This window comes from Pelobates fuscus, chromosome 10, assembly GCF_036172605.1.
Source record: "Pelobates fuscus isolate aPelFus1 chromosome 10, aPelFus1.pri, whole genome shotgun sequence".
In the NCBI taxonomy this organism is placed as follows: Eukaryota; Metazoa; Chordata; class Amphibia; order Anura; family Pelobatidae; genus Pelobates; species Pelobates fuscus.
This window is the reverse complement of record NC_086326.1, coordinates 141,588,688-141,605,273: the sequence shown is the minus strand read 5'-3', so window position 1 is coordinate 141,605,273 and position 16,586 is coordinate 141,588,688. Positions and strand designations below refer to the sequence as shown.

The 16,586-nt window shown below is 43.9% G+C and overlaps 1 pseudogene; it reads right to left on the bottom strand.

Moving 5' to 3' along the window:
* LOC134574823 (zinc finger protein 850-like) overlaps positions 1-13,922 on the bottom strand; it is an 86,331-nt pseudogene extending 72,409 nt beyond the window's left edge.
* Positions 13,923-16,586: the final 2,664 nt, after the last annotated feature.

Sequence of the window (16,586 nt, the reverse complement as noted above, 5' to 3'; positions counted from 1 at the left end):
CAAGTTGCCAGCAACTAGCTTTTGTCTTGTCTCTTTCTGAGGTCTTGGTAGGAATCCATGCAAGTTTAAGTCATGTTAAGGAAACATATTCAATTATGTGTAGTGCCAGTAAAACAAGCAAGTTCGTTTACACTGTAACAGCCGGAACATACAACTACAGTATATCTTGGGATGCCGGCGAGTCCACTACCATGCAAACATAACCTTGGCGCTTAGTTGAGCAGTTAGCGGTGCAGTTAGGCAAAGAAACCCACGGACAGTAGAAGGCCTGAACGGATACATCTTTGGTTCCAGATACGGCACGGGCATATTGTAACAATGTTCTGCTAGCTATACATATAGGATGTTCATATAAAAAAATATATATATTTTTTTAAAAGGCCATTATGCCTGAATTTGTGGGCGGAGTTAAGGCCCTTACTCACCTCTGTCATTCAAGCTGATTGACTCACCTTGGCAACCAGCACTTCTGGTCCAAATTCCCGCCAGAAAAAGTTACCGACGCTAGCAGGAGTCCTGTCGCTGCAGTATCCTCTGCCTCCCACCTCCGGTCCTGCCACCCGTCTTCTCCCTGGTTACGCTACCCAGCTTCCAGTCACAAGACCGGCGCATCCACGTAAGCACAACGTGGGAAATAGCGTTCAGCTATTTCCCACGTTCCAGCCTAAAAACGTAGGGGTAGGCTCCCTTTCACTATTAAAACAATGCATTTCATATATACTTACCCGTTCATGGACTCCTGCGCTTCATACGGCTAAACAGTCGACCACAGGCATACTTACGTTCGTTTAGTCATTCGCGCGGTTAAACTACCGACCATTGAAAACATGTTTGCAATCAGTCTCACCATTTGTATATAGTTTGGGGAACACCAACATGTCTCACTGCTATAATTCTTCTTTTTCCATGTATGGTAACCGATCATACTGTTCGTTCATACGAACGAACACATCACTATATTTTATTATACTTGCGTTCGTTAATTTCTTCCAAGTGCGGCTAAACAGCCGAACGTAGTCTATGTATTCATGCAGTTGCTACATGCAATATAATTATTTTTTAGCTGATAGTCAGCCTGTTATACTAATTGCGTATTGCTTTGTGCCTATGATGCCGTTGGTTTATACGAACGTACAAAGCACTGAGTCGGATGCCTTGCTGGCCTTTAGAGAAACAAACACTCTTTATTCGAGATTTACCCCATAGTGGCGGCCGCCCATACATGGGATCACCTCTGGACCGGCAAGGCAGTAGAATGCTACTCAGACAACTCGGCAGCCTGCGATATTATCAACAAAGGGCGGTCCTCCTCTTTTACCATCATGCGACTTATACACAGGCTGACTTGGCTGGCAGCAACTGCTCAGTTCCACCTTGTCTGCATCCACATTCCTTGTATCCATTTCACAGCTGCTGACGCTCTTTCCCGCTCTAATTTCCAGGTATTCCTTCGGTCACTCCCCAAACCCCCACCACCTACCAAACCCGGACACCACCTTTTCACGAACTAATCATGGACTGAGCTACTACGGTACGCTCAGGCACTTACACCCCACGCACATTCACCCAACACCACTACCACTTGTGCTAGGGCACTGACTTTTTTTTTTTTTCGAATAAATGCACTACAGAGTTTTCACTTCCTATGAGACTTCTCCATTAAAACCATGGTGGCTTTTGCCTCCTTCTGTCACCTACACCTTTAAATTATCCCATAACACTATCACCACGTCCTCACTAACTTTCCTAATTCCTGAAGATGCCTGGTGTCCAGTCAAAGTACTTGACTTATTTTGGTATCTCACCACACACTCCACTATTGCTACTCCAAGGGGCACCCACTCACCACTACTTGATTCACTTTCTCGTTAGGACTCTATGGTCTAGGTTGGGCTACAACCCGGCCTCCTTCTCAGGGCACTCATTCCATATAGGCGCAGCTCTTTCCGCATCCAGCTCAAATACGCCAGTCCACGTTATTAAGAGACTTGGCCGCTGGAAATCATCCATTTATAAAACGTACATACCACGGCCCGAGAAAGCGCTTTATAAAGCTTCCAGAAGTCTAGCCTTGTAACATGCAATAAAGTGTGTTTTCTTGTATCCTCTTTTTATTACAGGCCTACTCGTACGTTGGTTTCGGCACACCTCAACCAACTTTTGCATCTTCTACAATCCATAACATATCGAAATTCCGAGCACAAGTTAAAAGGCAATTAGGCTTGAATTTGTGGGAGGAGTTAAGGTTCTACTTAAACCCCTTGCCCCTACTCACCTGTCGTTAGAGCCGATTGACCCCACCCACCTACACCCATCTATATATTAAATTTCACCTTGGTGGGCCATCTTTTTATTACAGGCCTACTCGTACGTTGGTTTCGGCACACCTCAACCAACTTTTGCATCTTCTACAATCCATAACATATTGAAATTCCGAGTATATATATATATATATATATATATATATATATATATATATATATATATATATATATATATATATATATATATATATATATATATATATATATATATATATATTTGTAGTCGGGGACAAAAGCCGTATACATGATAAGTTAGATATATGAGCAAGTCGGTTGTAGTGTGCCGAAACCGACGTATCGGGTAGGCCTGTAATAAAAGAGGGCCCACCTGTAATAGTAATATGTATAAGGGGAGAGGTGGGAGGGATGAACCAGGCAGCATCAGCCCTGTGGTGTAGGGGGCCTGAGTTTAAATAGCCGGGTAACCCCTCCCACAACTTCAGGCTACGCCTTCCAATTTGTAGTCGGGGACAAAAGCCGTATACATGATAAGTTAGATATATGAGCAAGTCGGTTGTAGTGTGCCGAAACCGACGTATCGGGTAGGCCTGTAATAAAAGAGGGCAAAAAGTTGAATAAGATACCTTATTACACATCTTTACGTTGCAAGATTCATAACGGCTTGTCCTACTCAAATCTAGCTCTGGTTGTGGTATGTATCTAGTATTATACTGTGGATTTCCAGCGTCCTAATGTTTATGGTGTGAGCAGGGAAATTTTTCTGGAAGCAGCTGATGCTGCCCTGATTCTGGAGGAATGTCCCGAAAAGGCATTGGGGTTGAGTCCCCACCTAGTTAAGAGGGTTCTGAGGTACATTATGAATTTAGCTGTAGCGAGTGGTTTACCCTGCAGTTAAATAGGGGCATATTGAGATTTGGTCCTGTGAGTGATAACCTGTAAAGGTCTGACATTTTGACCGGCACCTTATTGCCCGTAGGATTGTCCCTACATATTACATATGGCAAGAGGATGTGAACGGTTTGGTACCAGGATGGGCACTTAAGACATGGTGTAGCCAGCCAGGTAAGTTTTGTAGTGTTAAGAGAGATTTTATAAATTGTGTGGGCAAAAAGGAGAGGAGTGTCGCAATGGTGACTAGTGAACGAATATCGGTTTTATGGTAATCGGTGGTAAACTTGTTGTAAAGGTGAAATGTCTATTGTATGCTTGTGATGTATAATCAGAGAGGGCAGCTCAATCCAGAAATCTGCCAAATGCCATGAGGCGAGTTAGTGCAGTATTAAGCCATGGAATGTGGGTATAGCCAGCTGCTTTATTGTCAGAAAATCACTTGACTTCCCCTATCCGATCATACCTCCCCAGGCCTTGTAGGCGGCCACTATGGGGCAGATTCCAAAGAAATGTTGACGAGGAATAGAAATTTTTAATTTTTTTTTTTTTTTTTTTTTTTTAAGAGTCTCAACTGGCCAGGCAACTCAGAACCAAAAGTCACCAAATTGGCTGTGAAATCAGTGTGTGCGGACGCATTGGTCCATGTAACTGGGAAATGATGAGAAATGGCGGGAATAACCTGGCCCCCAATCCAATGTGGTATGAACCTGAGCCATATGTGTAGGTCTGCTTACAACTAGTGCCAGAATGCAACTGTCGGTGGGAAGAAGACTCAGCGGTCGGGAAATAAATGTGCAGAATAATTCTCATGGCAAACCTCAATGTGCCCAGTAGGACTGTAGATCCATTCTCCCCCCACCCTCCCCGCTTGTTCTTCAGAAGGAAAGGTTCCCAGGACTCCGATGCGCTGTACCTTCTCTGTAGGTGGACATGTTCTGTAGCTTATTAGTGTCAAGATGAATGCCTAAGAAGGTCAGTTTTAGTGAGGAAAGTGCCATCGTCTTGTGAATACTAACCAAAGCGGAGTGAGGGTGTTCTATCATGAGGAAGTTATCTAAGATAACCGGTGACTGCAGGACATTCGCTAATATTGAGTGTTAGTCAACATAGTGTGTTAGAAAATAAGATAAACAGCTTGGGGTTACTCTTTGCTCTAAAAGTTACACGTGTGGGAAATTCATGACAATCCCTCCATAAAATGCCATGAACATGCCCTTGGGATGGCTGAATAGGTAGAAGCTTGGAGGCATAGGAAATGTCTGTCTTGCCCACCCAAGCTCTGGTCAACCCCTTTGGCATAGTGCTGGGAGAATTCCTTAGAGGAAATCAATGAGTTGAGGCTAGGGGTGGGTAATTAATATGGTTGAATACCTTCTTAAGCAACGTGATTGTGTTGCGAGGTCTATTAATGCAGACAGAAGGTTCTGACACTCGTGAATACCGGACAGGAGTGTGACTAGACCTGTGTGGAACTGGTGTGTGGAAACCTTGATGTAGAAGTCGACTGAGTGACAGAAAGGCTGTGCTTAGAGGTAAAACTCCAGGTTGTCGATGCAAACCTTCTCTATGGTGAGGAGAAGTAGAGCCACTTACATCACAAAAGTCTGAAGGCTAGGATGAATTCTGGGATAGTGAGTTTCTGATTGAGTCTGGGATTCTGGTGTATAGAACGACGTACAGATCATCGTAGTAGTACGACATCGTGGGAGGCAATCAGTAAGGAGACTAAATTAACCTTTCCAGATGTCTTTGCGTATGGTCAGGGACACAAAGTATGAGGGAGTAATAATGTAAACCGATGTGCTAAGGGAGGGATTTGAAAGGATAACATAACCATGAGAGGGATTTGGGAGTCCTGTGGCTGGGATGTGCATCAGTGCCTGTGGAGATTCCAGTCTCTGTAGTCCATCGTTGATGTTATGTATGGAGGCAAGTAGAGTGGATATCAACGGTTTGACTTCATGTGATTTGGACTAGTGGGCAGGGGCCACTGAAAGGTGTGGCAAGAATGTTGGCCTCTTGGGGACTGTAAAAAGAGTCAATATAAGAGGCCATGCTGGGTGAGGCCCTAACTCGTAACCTGGAGAGGTTGATGTGAGGCGTTAGCTATGTGTTGGGCCGAGGGGCGTGTTCCTCCATATGCGGATGAAGATGGGTGTTGGCCTCACGGAACTGATAATGATGAGGCTAGTTACTGGCATAGCTGGGTACCAGGCCGATAGCTGACATAGCGGATCCGAGAATGGGACGGGTAATGGGTAGTAGCGAGGTGGGTAAACATACCTTGCTTGGGGTAGAATGTGGTTTCCTTGCCAGAGGAATGAGATATTGGAGAACCTACAGGGAAATGATGGTGGGAGGCAAGTTGGAACTGGAATTGGGCTTGACTTACTGTGAACGAAATACGCCTGTATAATCGGGGTGGTTGTTCTTGAGGCTGGTCTATGAATAGGTAACCTGAGGACATAGTTGTTAGAATCCTGACCCTACAATGGTGGGTACAAGATTCATAGGACATAAATCAAATATCCCTATAAGTGAGTAGGGTGAGGATCCTAGGCCATTACCAGAGACCATGGGGAGTGTTTAACCAATACTGCGACAATAATGGGGGATAGGCAGAGTCATGAGTGACCGCTAATTGGTCCTGTGACTTCTTAAGCTAAAATGCATATAGGGGGATATGGAATACCAAGCTATGATGGCAGTTTTGAGCTATCCCGGTAGGACTTAGAATATTTAATTATGGTCGTGCCAGCATGGGAAGGAGGGTGTATGTGTGGGGAATTAAGGATCCCCGGGCGTGGGCCTGTGTACGGCCTGGCAAAGGAATTGCGTGCCAGCGTTGGCTGATGTAACATAGAACAGTTAGAGTGGAGTTGCTGTAGGTTTAGTGATACAAGGGTCGGTTAGGATGATGAACTTGCTTGAGTAGAATATAGCAGCAATGAGTAAATAACCTTTAGTGCATAATACGTGATTATTTTGACGTAGAGTCAGGGGGAACATATGATTGTATGGTAAAGCCTGGTACACTAGGGTTTGTCCCAGGGAACATGACGATACATATGAACATAGGAGTGTGGCGTGTTACAAAAAAGGTTTAGCGAATAGGTGATCGTCCTCCAAATAAGTAATATACCTATCGTGGGAGCAAGTATACAGATTGGCCATAACACATGGTAACAAATGTGAACGTGATGACTGCCTCAGAACAGTACCAGGTCCATAAGTGATAGAATAAGACATATGCGATATATGATGGTAATGCTATATATGTAGTGAATATTAAATGCTTACCAGAGCTGAATTAGTAATGGGAAACTGACAATATCCATGCACAATCGTAAATAATAACAAGAAACATAGCAAATATAACAGAACTACAGGGGGCATGTAAGGATAACTAGTAGCAGGCTAAAGAACCTGGACATTTCATGTATCAGGGAACAGTGTAAAACTAACGAATTGGTACTATGATTGTGGTGGCCGTTGATGGAAGCATGGAATGGAAGATGGAAGCATGTAATTGAGATAGACTGGAGACTAGTTCGGTAGAAATTTGACGAAAAGAAACTAGCGAATAGGAATGGAACAAAGAGCAGGCAGGAGTAGGTTAACTGACTTAAGTCCTGAACGGGAAAAAGTCCAGAATATACGGTATGTAAAAACGTAAACGTGTGAACAATTGTGTGTTCATGGATTTGGCCCGTACAGGCAGACTCACGGTTCGTGGATTTGACTGGTACAGGAAACAAACGAGAGGTCAGCTATGTGGCTGGAAAGTACCCAGACTTGGTGGACACGGAGGTTTGGTCCAGGAAAAGGCCCGATAAGCCGGTAAGGGGTCTCAGAGCCAGCGGGAACGAACAGCCAGTTCTGGAGAGGAGGTGAGTAGTCTGACTGCGTGTGGCTGGAACAGCGTGATGGGAGTTGTTGGAGCAGGGAAAACTTGGTCCGATCAGCGTGGGAGTCAATGACCGCATGTGGCTGGAACAGCGTGATGGGAGTTGTTGGAGCTGGGAGAACTTGGTCCGATCGGCGTGGGAGTCTGACCGCATGTGGCTGGAACAGCATGATGGGAGTTGTTGGAGCTGGGAGAACTTGGTCCGATCGGCGTGGGAGTCTGACCGCATGTGGCTGGAACAGCGTGATGGGAGCTGTTGGAGCAGGGAGAACTTGTCCAATCGGCTTGGGAGTCTCTTACTGCATGTGGCTGGAACAGCATGATGGGAGTTGTTGGAGCAGAGAGAACTTGGTCCGATCGTCCTGGAAGTCTCTGACCGCATGCGGCTGGAACAGCGTGATGGGAGTTGTTGGAGCAGGGAGAACTTGGACCAATCAGCGTGGGAGTCTCTGACCGCATGTGGCTGGAACAGCAGGATGGGAGTTGTTGGAGCAGGGAAAAACTTGGTCCGATCGGCATGGGAGCCACAGTAGGCCCAGACCAGCTTGTTTGGAGTTTTAGGCAGTCTGTGTTGATGACCTTTGAACCGGAAGTAGTCATGAACCAGGCAGCATCAGCCCTGTGGTGTAGGGGGCCTGAGTTTAAATAGCCGGGTAACCCCTCCCACAACTTCAGGCTACGCCTTCCAATATATATATGCGCCAGATTATTATTAATTATTATTATTATTATTATTATTATTATATGTATAGGGACACTTAATCAGAAACCCTTCAAATTATGGTGGAACAAAAGGCATTCTAGGTTCTGTTTTAAAGTTGGACAATTGCCTCCATCTTAAAGCATCTACTGTGGTCTTTGAATATTTTGCAAAGACCTCTAATTGGGACATCACTGCTTGGTATGGAGGATGAGCTTTACTTACCTGAACCAGTTCCTCTTGGCTGCTGCAATTTTCTTTCATCCTCTGCCTTAAACCCACATCAGTGCTGAACTCCCAAGCATATGGGAGAGTACAACACTGTTGCCTATGGATGATCTGGCGAGAGACTCTATAGAATGAGCCTGTTTCCCCTTCAGTGCTTTGGCCAGTCAACTTTCAGGGGCTTCTGCGACCAAAGTACGGGGTGTTCCTCCTGGGTCTCAGTCTCTGGCACTTTCCCTCCAAAAAGCACTCTCCTGGCAGGTCGGCAAGGGGGTCAAAACACAGGACCATTATGACCGGGAACCATGAAGTTCTCTAGCCAAAAAGGGTTACATAGCAGTTGCGGCTAAGTACTGCTAAGGACCATTTGCAGGTTTGTTTGTACAAACCAACAACCGCCATGGAGCGAGTTTTCGGGTGAATTCCGGAGAGGGAAAGTGCACCAAGGATAAGCAGCCTCTGGGGGAAGCCGGGCATGTTAACTTCCGAATGGGGTCTCCAGACCCGGATCATCTGTGGGCAGGAGACCAGCTTCCACCCTCCTCCAGGAGTTCGTGGCAAAGGAGTGTTGGCAGAGAGTGCTGCTTGTGCCAACAATCTAACGTGAACATGAGAGGAGCCTGATGTAGTAAGAGGTCCTGAAATGTTGTGATTGTGGTAGGTCATGTGGCAGCAGTGGGGTATGCTTGGAAGAATACCCGAAATTGTGAATGAGAGAAGGTTTCGGCTGTTATGTTGTGATGGCCTGGTAGGCGTATACGGAAAAGGTAAGATTGCTGTGTTGCTGCCAGCCAAGTTAAATTCCTAATTAACATCATTATAATTAGTGAGAACAAACCTATATTTATTATTTCACATGCTGCTGTGCGAGTAGCATTTGACAGATATCCCCCTCCATAGAGACCCTCAGACACGTGCAGCTGCCACGGTGGGGTATACTTCAAAAGAGAGCTGAAGTTTAACTAAATGAGGGCAGGCTCTGCAACTGTGGGCAATGGGGCACAGAACCAGGTATTGAAAATTGCTGGAAATCCAGTGGGGGCAGCAGCGTCAGTACAGATAACGGGGGATGCATCTGACAGTGGGAGAATGAACATGGCTTTTCTGCTCCAGTGGAAAAGGAAGTTTAGCCCCATGAACAGGTCTGCTTGAGTGTCTCAATGTACTTGTCGGCAGGTAACCATGGAGCAATCGGAGTAGTTGGAAAATGAAGTAGCAACCTTGTGGTAAACGCATAAGTTCAGAGAGCCAAGGTGAGACTAGACAAACGGAATAGGCATCTTTGCCAAGGACTCCACATTTCCCTGATACGGTGGAACATATGCTGGATTCTAACTGGTGAGGTTACCCTGAGAGGATGGAAGTAAGGTGTATGAAGTAGGGTACGCATTGGTTACGAACTCCTGTGTTAGTAAATGCTATACTTCTTCAGTTTGTTGTTATCGTATTTCCCGAGGTGTGAGACATACTACGATGAAGAGTAAATGTGACAGCCATGCTAGTGATAGTGTAACCCTGCATCAACTGGTGGCATAATGTCCAATGGCAAAGAAATTAGCAAAACCAGGGGAAGGTGAGGCCCTACTAAATGCTAAATGGCTGTGAGAGGCTCTAGCTATGAATGGCTGAGGGACTGAGGCTACCGAACAAAGTAGCGGGAATGTTGGCCTCTCTGTGACAAGCAAGAGATTCAAATGAGTGGCCATGGAATATGAGGTCCCATCTAATAACCTGTAGAGGTTGGAGTAAGACTCAATCTATGAGTTGGGTTGATGGGCGAATACCTCTGCAGGAGGATGTGAGTTGGCCTTGCGGGACTTAATTACAATAATTGTAGAATATCATCCGCACCAATACCCTTTACAGACAGTTGATCTATCTCTAAGGAATGTAGGGGAATAGAAACATAATGAATTGATAGAAAGTATGTATCTTGCCCAACTAGTATGTGGTTGAGCTTGAGAAAGGAATATCATAGAGAGGAACCTAAAAATTGACATAGTGCAGGGGTTCCCAAAGTGTGGGTCGCGACCTGGGGTCCTAGGAGACAGTCAGGCAGACTGATTGCCCTGTATGCCGCCGGGACCCTCCATCAGTCTGCTCGAGAGAGAGCCCAGGACCTGCAGCCTGCAGCTCCGTCGGGTGCAGAGCTGCAGACCGTGTGATAAAGGTCTTGCGAGCACCCAAAGCATTACCATGGCAACACTGAGTGCTTGTGCGACCTCTATTACATGGTCTGCAGTTCTGCACCCAGAGGAGCTGCAGACAGGATAGGTAACCCACTGGACCACCAGGGAATTCATTCAATTAAAAACAAAGGTAGGGCATAGTCTACCCCTTCTCACCCTGCTCCCCCACCCCACACTGTATCCCCTTCTCACCCTGCAACCCCCGCACTGTCACCAGCACACACACTCCCTCCCACACCGTCACTCTCACTTCCCGTCTCTGTGTGTCCTTTTGTGTCCGTGTGTGCATAGGAGTGTCTGTATCTGTGTTTGGGAAACTAGGTGTTTATTTGTCTGTATCTCTCTCTCTTTCTCGGTGTGTGTGTGTGTGTGTGTGTGTGTGTAGAAGTGTATACAGTGCACACAAATGCACACCTGCACTCAACCAACATTCACAAACATACGCCATTCAAAAACATGCTTACATTTAAAACACACATTGTGTATGTGTATTTTATGTACACAACATACACTCACTGCATCCACTACACACGCACTGCAATCAGATACAAACATTACACACACACACACACACACACACACCTGTATTATAAACACTTACATTTTATACAAACACCCCTCCACTCAAACACAAAACACACCTGTATTTAAAGTGCAACACTACATACAAACGCAAACATTACACACAAGTATACCAATACATTCCAGCGGCAACAGTACATACAAATACACCCATATAAAAACATGCCAACATGCAAACGCTCAAACACCGCTCACAAATATAACCCTGTAACGATGGGCAAATGGTAGATCCCCAGCTGGCATAGCATTGTTGAAGTTGTCCGACAGATGGGGATCTACCGTTTGGCCACACTTTTGGCGCAAGAGGGGAGCTCAGAAAACATACTTGCACCATGGCCCTCTCTACATTAGTTTCACCACTGGGATACATGAGGTGCCAGCATGAGAGAACGGGACACAGCACTTCTGATTCTGACCAAGTCTGTGAGTAAGCAATTGTACTTCTCTAAAATGGATTGCCATGATGTGCCAAGTTGCTGCCTTTAACCCCTTAAGGACCAAACTTGTGGAATAAAAGGGAATCATGACATGTCACACATGTCATGTGTCCTTAAGGGGTTAAAACTGCCATGATGTGCTAACTTTATGCATCTAAAAACGGATTGCCATTGTGTGCTAAGTTTATACATTCAAAGCTGCCATGGTGTTCCAATTGTATGCCTTTAAACGGATTGCCATGGTGTGCCACTCGTATGCCTCTAAAGTGGATTTCCATGGTGTGCCAATTGTATGCCTCTAAACGGATTGCCATGGTGTGCCAATTGTATGCCTCTAAAGTGGATTTCCATGGTGTTCATTTTTAAAATACGCATTACAAGCAAGTGGGTCTAGAAAATTAGGGTTTTCAAAAGTGGGTCATAAAAGTTTGAGAAGCCCTGAGATAGTGTGTTGTGGTTAGGGATTAAAATGCCAACAAAAGGAAGACAAATAGGGAGAGGAGAAACCTAAATAATGGAATTTTTGATTAGGAGCATAAACCTACCCCCCAATCAATATGGATATGAAAGATAAGTAGTAGCGCTGCATCTAATTAGGAGTTCCCACTGTGTGTCCTTCCACGAGAAGGATCTGAAGTATGTATGATAAAGATGGGAACATCTCTAGTTTATGAGCAGGAAGCAAAATATGTGAGATCTAGTAAGTGCCTGTGAAAGGAGTTGTAGATTATACGAAGCTTGGGAAACACCGTGACAGACCGAGGATGCATCAACATCATTAAATGCTTAATAAAGGGTTCTAAGTTCCTGAGAGTGGTGAGAGAGGATCGTACAGGAAGGAATTGTGTGGGGCTAACAAGGCCGAGAGGAATAGTGCACAGTAGTATGATAGGGTTGTAGTAGACCCGTGTAAAGCTGGAAATGTATTTAATTGCCCAAATGAGGGGCCAAAACAGTGTTTTTGTGGATTGCCAATAAAGGACCATATGGAAGGCATGGAGTGAAGGCCGCATGTAGAAATATTGCAGTGGAAGGCAAAGAGTGCCAAAATGTAAGTCTTGAGCTGCTGAGTGGATAATAGGCTGTATGAGATGTACAGATTATGGCATTAACAAATGTAGGTTAATCATAACAAGTTTGAAGGAGTTGTGAAATGGGCTTTGAATTTCATATGGACAGTAGTGACGCTCTATTGTTCAATTTGGCATTCGATTTTTTTTTATTTTTTTTACAGAGTTGTAGAATAGGGCAATGCATAACCCCCGAGTGGCAGGTAGGCCAAAATTAGGCCATAGTGGTATTTTGATTTTAGAATCCAGTGAGTGCTCTCATTTTTTTGCATTGATTATTGTGCAGCACCTTGGTTTATATATTATGGATTGATTTCCAATGTTAGGATGAGTTCCAGACTTCTGGAGTTTTGTGAAATATTAAATAATTTGAAAAGCTTATACAACAATACTAAATCGAGGTCAAAGAGGCGATTTTTCTTGTTTCCACTATTCCTATGAAACGTTTAAAATGATTACATTTCCTAATGACATTAAATCAAACTTACTTCACCAATGGTCCAATGAGACACATAAAACTGGCAGCCAAGTGATATCTATGAAAGTAAGATGTAACTTAAGAAGGCCTCCCTTACCCCATGACTTGAAACAAAATAATAGTCCAGTAATTTATTCTACAAGAGACTGCAAGATTTATCCCAGCCTTGTAATTGTTCTTAAAGAATAAGTCTCATACACACACATACAAACCATACATTTTTAATATAACTTTAAGACATTATACAAGTCGTAAAATATTATTTAATTAATAGATTTATTTTTATATATAAATCCACTACACATATGTACACACACACTCACCAGAGCTGGTATGTATCTCTTTATACAGTCTGTGACTCTTCACACGCGCTTCTTCTCTTCGTTTAAGAACAGATATAATTCGAGGCACCATTCTGATCCGCCCTGTTTATAATTACATTTATTATATGCAAATATTTCTAAAAATTATTCAAAATTTTTGCACACAAAATCAAGTCATCATAAACTATGAATAAAATGGAAATTTCCTCACCTAGAGACCAGAGGGTCCGGTAATTCTCCATCATCACGTCCACGTAAAGCTCTTTATCGTCTTGTGTTAAACAGCCCCATTCATCCTCCGAGAAGTAAATGGCGACTTCGTCAAACGCACATTGTCCCTATATAAAATAATGATTTACATTCTCACAAAGTAATCAACCAATGTTTTGGAATATGGGCACTCTCAGGAATCTAAAGAGAAATGCCATCTGAGTACCTGCAAGCTTCCATAGTGTAAATATGCGCGAGGCACTATGGGTTAAAGTTATCTCTGGCTGCTCCAGGCACACAATGTACATTTAAATAAATGAAGAATGCAAAATGTATTTTCTAATTCTTAAATCATAGTTAATTTAGCAAAATTCTCACAAGACAGTTCATCTTAACTCCATCATCAATATCCATGCAGATGAAAACAGAAGCCTCTGCATTTCTCTCGTACCTGTCCACTGAGCTGGTAGTCCAGTTCTGAAGAAAACTTCATCTTTGCCATCACTTTCATTGTGTTCATGGCCATTTGTAAGGTACTAGATTATATGAATACTCCAAATAACGGATGTGGATCTTCATGAAAATGTACATGTGACGCGGTTACTTATTGTGCAGCAACTCTATCCTGTGGCAAGAAAGAAATAAGTCAGAATAACCTCCTTGGTCTACATTAAGTTATTCATTCACTGCCCAATTAGACAAAGCAAAGGTTTATACACGAGGCAGTGGCGTGCCCGCCGCCATGTGTTGCGGCCCAGGGCCGCACGTGCAAGGGGCCCATGCTGTTAGGGCCACCCGATAGATTTGAATTTCCAGCGGGCCGCAGTCAGCGCTGCGGCGCTTTAACAGCGCGACCGGGCCCCTTGTGATGGGGCCCCGGTCACTCCTCCCAGCTATCAGAAAGAGCCCGCTTGGGAGGAAGGACAGGGAGTCAGAGTGGAAACTCTGACTCCCACCAGCCTGAGCTACCACTGGACCCCAGGGAAAATCACCCTCCTGCACCAAAAAGGTAGGAAACAGGAGGGTGACAAACGTTTTGTATTTGTGTGTTTTTGTTTGTATGTATGTGTCTGTCTGTGTGTATGTCAGTCTCTATGCATGTATGTATGTTTGTGTGTATGTATATATGTGTCTGTCGGAGGGGGGGGGAGGTGGTCCATGGATCAGTTTCGCACTGGAGCACCATGGATTGTGTGCGTCACTGACATGAGGCTAAGGTCAAAAAAGGCACTAGGGCAATACCTTGCATACAAAATCAGACAAAAGAACATTGGAACCTAACAAAACAAATAAGAAATCAGTAAGTAGCACAAAAAAAAAATTAAACTCCTGTCAAAGGTTACAAGGGTACCCACATGTATGTATAGATTTATTTTTGTGTTCAGGGCATAGAAAGCCATCATGACAGTATGTAATTTAAATAACTTAAACCATAGAATAGCATAGAAATTATGAACAGTCGATTGTGGTGTGCCGAACCGATGAACCACTGTAATAAAAGAGGGCAAAAAGAGTATACCATACTAGATTTATTCAGCCTACAAGGACAGTCATATAGCATATATCACATATACACGTTACAAAAAGCTTCACGTATTTCCTGGATTGGATGTGGCATGTATCTGGTATATGCCAATGAATTCCACCATCCCATTGTCTTGATAATATGTACCGGTATGTTTCTGCTGGAAGCAGTGGTGGCTGCTCCAATGTGAATGGAGTGTCCTGATTAGTGGGATGGAATGAGACGTAACCTAGCCAGGAATACTCTAATATTGAGCATGAATTTACTAGTGGTGAGAGCATGGCCATGTAAGGTAAACAACAGTTGGTCAGGAGAACCTGGAACAATGGTTCTGAATTTATCTAGTGCTTGTACCGGGCACCATTTGTTGCTGGTAGGGTAATAGGGGATCTTTACCAGTTGATTTCTTGGTGTGGTTTTAGTGTGGTTGTGGGATAGTATGTAGTGATCTTGTATTTTCTCTTAATGGCGTCTTGGGATGTGATGTTTGTAGTGGTAAACTCTCCGGGTCTAAGGGACCCATAGAAAGCCAAGTAGATAGCAGTTTTAATGACATGATTAGTGTGTGATTTGAAAGGGGTTGTATCCATAAGGTACAGTAATGTTTGGAAAAGTTGACTATGAATAGGTGATCTAGAAGATGTGGTGTGGGGTTTGAATTTGTAATGCCTTTTAGTATGGTTTTGATAAGATGATCGGAAACAGTGGTTGTTTGGCCAAAATAAGTATATGGGGTTGTATCCCTGTCAGGTATAATTTGATGGTATTGTAAGATGATTTTCATTTAAGGTTGTAAAAAGAAGTGAAAGCTACAATATTCATGGAATGTTTATTTACAACACGAAAGTCCAACAAGAATCTGTTATAAATACGGAATGCCCAGTCGTATGACTTTCTAGTATTGCCAGACAAAGCCAATTGTGAAAGTTGTCTGCCATGAGTTAACAGATCTCTGAATCCAATGTCATGTCCTGCCATGACGGAGCCGGGGTAGCCACCATGGCTGCCATCAGTAATGCTTTGAGGAATTCCTGAAATTGAGAGTGAGACAAATGATCAGCTGCTACGTTCCAAATGCCAGGAATATGCACGCATACCAAGAAGAAATTACAGTTAGCCGCCAGCCAAGTCAGTTCCGCAAAAAGCTCATGATGGTCAGAGATTTAGAACAACCTTTGTTAATTATATGGCAGGTGGCTAAGTTGTCCGAAAAACATCTCACCGCCTGCAACCCATGCTACTGTAGCAGCAACAATAATAGGATATAGCTCAAACAGTGCAGAGGTGGTGGAAAAACCTGGTACATTGGTGATAATTGGCTTTGGGGGTTTGGCCTATTGAAGTGTACAAATATAGCCGCAAAGCCTGACGTGGCAGCTGTGTCTGTGAAAACAGTGAGGGAGTCAGAGGTAAGTAAAGGGATAAACATGCTTTTCCCATTCCATCTCATGAGAAATTCCTGCCACATGTGTAAATCCAAGGCAGCCGGAAAATCCAGTGAAATGCGGGAAATATCAGATTGAAAGCGGGTAAACAGATTGAGCAGTCTAGATATGGAAGCCCTGTCCTGTGGGATAATTTTGTGGCAAAGTTGAGGGAGTCTAGTAAAGACTAATTCTGTACGATTACAAGATCCAGCAGAGAGATATAGATCGATGCTGGATAGGATACGCTCAATCTTATCTCTAAGCAAACTGGCAAGCATATTGACCGAATCTAGTGTGATACCTAGGAAATTAATCAACATATCAGGTCCTTCTGTCT